The sequence below is a fragment of the Thalassophryne amazonica genome, chromosome 6, assembly GCF_902500255.1.
Source record: "Thalassophryne amazonica chromosome 6, fThaAma1.1, whole genome shotgun sequence".
In the NCBI taxonomy this organism is placed as follows: Eukaryota; Metazoa; Chordata; class Actinopteri; order Batrachoidiformes; family Batrachoididae; genus Thalassophryne; species Thalassophryne amazonica.
The window spans coordinates 108,933,593-108,939,667 of record NC_047108.1 but is presented as its reverse complement, the minus strand read 5'-3'; positions in this window follow the sequence as shown (position 1 = coordinate 108,939,667).

The following is a 6,075-nucleotide window of genomic DNA, read 5'->3' as shown; positions in this document are numbered from 1 at the left end:
GGGTCTTAGGGCAGTAGCAAGATAGGGGAAGGGTCTCTGACTTGGTCCAATTTACTTTATAACCAGAGATGTCTGAAAAAGTGTTAATTATTGTGAGCAGAGAGGAAAAAGAATGCTCTGGATCCAATACAAAAAGAATGTTGTCAGCGTACAACATAAGTTTATTACAGTCGCCCCCTACGCTTATACCTGGAAATGTGGGCTCCCTACGTATAGCAACTGCCAATGGTTCGAGGGCCAGACCGAAAAGAAGAGGGGAGGGGGGTCCTCCTGCCTGGTGCCTCGACCTAGCTCAAATGAAGGACCTATTATCCCATTTGTGAGAACAGAAGCCTTGGGGTGAGTATATACAACCCCTGGCAAAAATTATGGAATCACCGGCCTCGGAGGATGTTCATTCAGTTGTTTAATTTTGTAGAAAAAAAGCAGATCAGACACATGACACAAAACTAAAGTCATTTCAAATGGCAACTTTCTGGCTTTAAGAAACACTATAAGAAATCAAGAAAAAAAGATTGGGGCAGTCAGTAATGGTTACTTTTTTAGACCAAGCAGAGGAAAAAATATGGAATCACTCAATTCTGAGGAAAAAATGATGGAATCACCCTGTAAATTTTCATTCCCAAAACTAACACCTGCATCATATCAGATCTGCTCATTAGTCTGCATCTAAAAAGGAGTGATCACACCTTGGAGAGCTGTTGCACCAAGTGGACTGACATGAATCATGGCTCCAACACGAGAGATGTCAGTTGAAACAAAGGAGAGGATTATCAAACTCTTAAGAGAGTAAATCATCATGCAGTGTTGCAAAAGATGTTGGTTGTTCACAGTCAGCTGTGTCTAAACTCAGGACCAAATACAAAAAACATGGGAAGGTTGTTAAAGGCAAACATACTGGTAGACCAAGGAAGACATCAAAGCATCAAGACAGAAAACTTAAAGCAATATGTCTCAAAAATCCAAAAATGCACAACAAAACAAATGAGGAACGAATGGGAGGAAACTGGAGTCAACGTCTATGACTGAACTGTAAGAAACCGCCTAAAGGAAATGGGATTTACATACAGAAAAGCTAAACGAAAGCCATCATTAACACCTAAACAGAATAAACAAGGTTACAATGGGCTAAGGAAAAGCAATCGTGGACTGTGGATGACTGGATGAAAGTGATATTCAGTGATGAATCTCAAATCTGCATTGGGCAAGTTGATGATGCTGGAACTTTTGTTTGGTGCCATTCCAATGAGATTTATAAAGATGACTGCCTGAAGAGAACATCTAAATTTCCACAGTCATTGATGATATGGGGCTGCATGTCAGGTAAAGGCACTGGGGAGATGGCTGTCATTACATCATCAATAAATGCACAAGTTTACGTTGATATTTTGGACAATTGAAAGGATGTTTGGGGATGATGAAATAATTTTTCAAGATGATAATGCATCTTGCCATAGAGCAAAAACTGTGAAAACGTTCCTTGCAAAAAGACACATAGGATCAATGTCATGGCATAGGGTCAATGTCAACGAGCAGATCTGATTTGATGCAGGTTTTAGTTTGGGGGATGGAAATTTACAGGGTGATTCCATATTTTTTTCCTCTGCTTGGTCTAAAAAAGTAACCGTTACTGACTGTCACAATCTTTTTTTTCTTGATTTCTTATAGTGTTTCTTAAAGCCAGAAAGTTGCCATTTGAAATGACTTTAGTTTTGTGTCATGTCTGTGATCTGCTTTTTTCCCACAAAATTAAACAACTGAATGAACATCCTCCGAGGCCGGTGATTCCATAATTTTTGCCAGGGGTTGTATAAGTCCAATTCAATCGATAAAACTCTTGCTGAAGCCAAAGCATTCCAGAGTTATGAGTAAATATTGCCATTCAACTCTGTCGAATGCCTTTTCGGCATCCAACAAGATAGCGGCCACAGGAGACTGACGACCCTGAACTGCCCACATGATGTCAATAAACCTCCTAATGTTATCCGCCGAAGACCGCGAACGTTTAAATCCAACCTGACCCGCATGGACGAGAGAGGTTATCACTTGATCTAATTGATTGGCCAACACTTTAGATAAAATTTTACTGTCATAAGAGGTCAAACTTATTGGTCGGTAACTTTTACAGTCAGAGGCATCTTTATCTTTTTTCAAAATAAGCATAATAATGGCCTCTGACAGAGAAGGTGGAAGCATTCTCTTTCGATAGGACTCATTGTAGGTGTGCAGGAGTAGAGGTGCCAGTTCTTCAGGAAATTATTTATAGAACTCAGCTGTAAAGCCGTCTAGACCTGGCACCTTACTTGAAGGAAGATGTTTAATGACCCCAATTATCTCCTCAATAGTGATGGGTGAGTCCAAATATATGAGCTGATCAGCTGTGACTTTGTGAAGATTTAGGGGTAGCATAAAATTTCTTATATCGTTCTCTGAGGCCTTTGACTCTGGACTGTACAGAGCTCTATAAAAGTTACTAAATGTTTGGTTAATTCTCTTTCCATCAAGAAGGAGATGTCCATTACCATCTTTAATGGCCGAGATAGTGGTCATGGCTTCCCTTTGTTTAATATATCTTGCCAGAAGCCTACCTGCCTTATCCCCTTCTTCAAAATACTTCTGTCTTGCATGGAATAAAGAAAATTCTACTTTTTGTGACAGTATTGCATTAAACTCATATTTCAGTTTGGTCAATTTATTCAAATTTGCTAAAGAGGGGTCCCTTTTAAAACTAGATTCAGTGACTTCAATCTGTTGTTCAAGATCCTGGAGCCTGGCAAGGCTCTCTCTGTTTTTGAAAGACGCATGTTGAATAATGTGCCCTCTTAAAAAGGCCTTTAATGCCTCCCATGCCACTCTAGCTGAAGGGGCAGTGGGCACATTGGTTTCTATATACAGGTTAATTTGAGACCTAAGAGACTCTTTGAAAGCTTAATCTAATAGAAGGCTGGAGTTTAGTCTCCACCTAGGGGTCCTAACAATAACGTTATAAGCAAACGTGTAGATAGACAGGGCATGGTCTGAGAGAATTATGTTGCCAATAGTACTACGAGGTCTGTTAGAAAACTATCCGACCTTTTTATTTTTTTAAAAAACTATATGGATTTGAATCGTGCGCTTGCATCAGCCAAGCTTGAACCTTCGTGCACATGCGTGAGTTTTTTTATGCCTGTCGGTTGCGTCATTCACCTGTGGGCAGGCTTTGAGTGAGCACTGGTCCACCCCTCTCGTTGGATTTTCATTGTCAGGGAAATGGCTGAGCGATTGGAGCAGCGCTGAATCAAATTTTTCCAGAAACTGTGAGAGACAGCCAGGTGAAAACCATTCGGAAGATTCAGACGGCTTTCGGTGAGGATACTCTGGGCATCACACAGATTAAGGAGCATTACAACCGGATTAAAGATGGCCCACAGCGGCGGAGGGCGCTCCGCGCTCCGAGCGGCCATCAACAGGCTGAAACGACCAGATCATTTCCAAAGTGAAGGCTGTGTTGATTCGGGACGTCATCTGACTACCAGAGAAATTGCAGAAGAGTTGGACATCAGCACTTTTGCGGCACAGTCCACTGTTACAGGAGATTTTGTAATGAAAGACGTGTGGAGGAATTCGCGTGTCGGGACGGAGCTGCAATGGCGCGCAACAAAAAGCGCGTCCGTGTTGGAAGTCTCACAGGACAAGTTGTGACATGCCCAGTTGTTACACAATTTCTCGGATACTCACTTGACTGAAAAGCCACCGAAAGCCATCTGAATCTTCCAAATGGTTATCGGTTATCTGTAACTTCCGATACATTTTTGGGTGGTTTATTGTTTTATCTTTAACTTTTCAGTTATCTGATTATCTGTTATCGAAGTTAATTTTTTGGTTATCTGTGCCCACCACTGCCAGCCCACACATAACATCTCTGAGATTCCAAAGGCGAAAGATGTGTTTCTTGGACAAAGATATCACACTTTTTAGATTTTATGAAGGACAATACCTTCCTTTTCTTAACCACATTAAGGCCCTTGACGTTCCAGCTCATAAAACAAGTTATTATTACTAAGATGTAATGCACAAGATACATGTAAAACAGAATGCACAGTAACCTACATAACCAGTTAGTGTTTTTGGCATCAAAAAAGCACAGAACAGTAATATGAACACACTTGACAAACTTGTTGAAACAAAACCCCAATTGCGTCCAAAAAAGGACACAAATCCCTCCCCTACCAAGGTCCGTGATCATACACTTGACTCGAGCAGCCTTTTAAGCCCCCTGCTCCCCAAACTCTGGGCCAGGTGAGTAAACATCGGAAAAAAAAAAAACCCTGAGCCCGGTATGAGAGAAACTAGCAACAAAGAGATGTTACCAGATCAGCAGAGTATGTCATTTCGGATCCAGCCATACCACCACCAGGTGCCAAGTAGTAAACTCAGTGTCCCGTGGGAAAGTGAAGAAGAACACAAAATAAAAGGCTTGTGCCTGACTGTCGCGGAAGCTCTGTTAAAGTCAATATCTTTTCAGTATCCAAATATGTTGTTGATATAAATCAAATCACACAGACGTGTCCAGAAGGAGAAATAAGAGTACAGAAAACTACTTACTCCAAAGACCGACTAAAAGTCAGAGCTTTTTTGTGGTCTTCAAAGCAGCGGGGTCCTTGAGGAGTTTTCACAACAAGTACCACAGGGTAGACCAGGGAGAAACGCAGATGTTTGTCGTGTAGAAGCTTTTTGCATTCATTAAACTTTACACGCTCGTCACTCACAGACTTGGAATAATCTGCGAAAACCATGACGCAGTGCTCCTCCCAGGAAACGTCACCCAGTTTACGTGCGGCCTCAGCTATGCGCTTTCGGTCTTGAAATCTCAGAAATCTGTTTATGAATGGTCTCGCTCGTGGGGGCTGGTCACCGTCGTGCCTCTTCGGCAAAGCTCCAATTCTGTGTGCACTCTCAATCTCCAGTCCCTTTGGGAAATCCAGGTTTAAAATCTTCGGTATGATTCCTTCCAAAAAAAAAGCACAGCATCATTATCCTCACAGCCCTTGGGGAATCTCACAAAGCGCAAATTATTCCTTCGCTATTTTCAATGTCATCTAGCTTCTGCTTAAGTGCTGCAACTTCACCAGCAGTAGCCGCAGGGTTAGCCTTTAGCCTCTTGTGCTCATCTTCCAGTTGGTTCTCCACCTCACCAATACGAGCGGCTATATCAGCTATCTTACTTTCTGTAGTGCTTGTGCTAATCCATATTTCCTCCAGTTTCTTGTCATGGCCATCAGACTTCTCCACTGTAAGGGCTGAGAGCCGGGCCAATTCCTGAGCCACCTCACCGGGAATGTGCCTTGCTGCCGCCGCCACAGCCTACTCAGTGTCATCGCGTAATGGCGAGGCCCTGTGGTTAGCTTGATTAGCACCAGCTGCTTTATATGCCTTGCTCATTCCAGCCCCAGAGGCAGGTTTAGTAGAATTTCTGGTCACGTTCGGCATGATAGTAACGTGAAATCTTATCCAAAAAATTTTCGTGCAGGTTTCAGGACTCTTTATTGCTATTTAGGTAAAAATATACACAGGGGAAGGTGCAGTTCACTCTCAAGCGGCCATACTCACCAAACGCGTCACATGACTCTAATATCTGGCTTCTAAAATTAGGGCTTTGAAGTAATCAAGGAAATTCCAGACAGATTCACTTGTAGACATGTTTCTGATTTATCTAAGCCTGTTGACCCTGGCTGGAAAATATCCTCTGGCATTGGTCATGCGAGATTTGCTGGATGGGTTATAGTGAGGAAAATAAGTATTTGAACACCCTGCGATTTTGCAAGTTCCCCTCTTAGAAATCATGGAGGGGTCTGAAATTTTCATCTTAAGTGCATATCCACTGTGAGAGACATAATCTTAAAAAAAAAAAAAAAAAAAAAAAAAAAAAAAAAAAAAATCCAGAAATCACAATGTATGATTTTTTTTTTATAATTTATTTGTATGTTAGTGCTGCAAATAAGTATTTCAACACCTGTGAAAATCAATGTTAATATTTGGTACAGTAGCCTTTGTTTGCAATTACAGAGGTCAAACGTTTTTCACCAGGTTTGCACA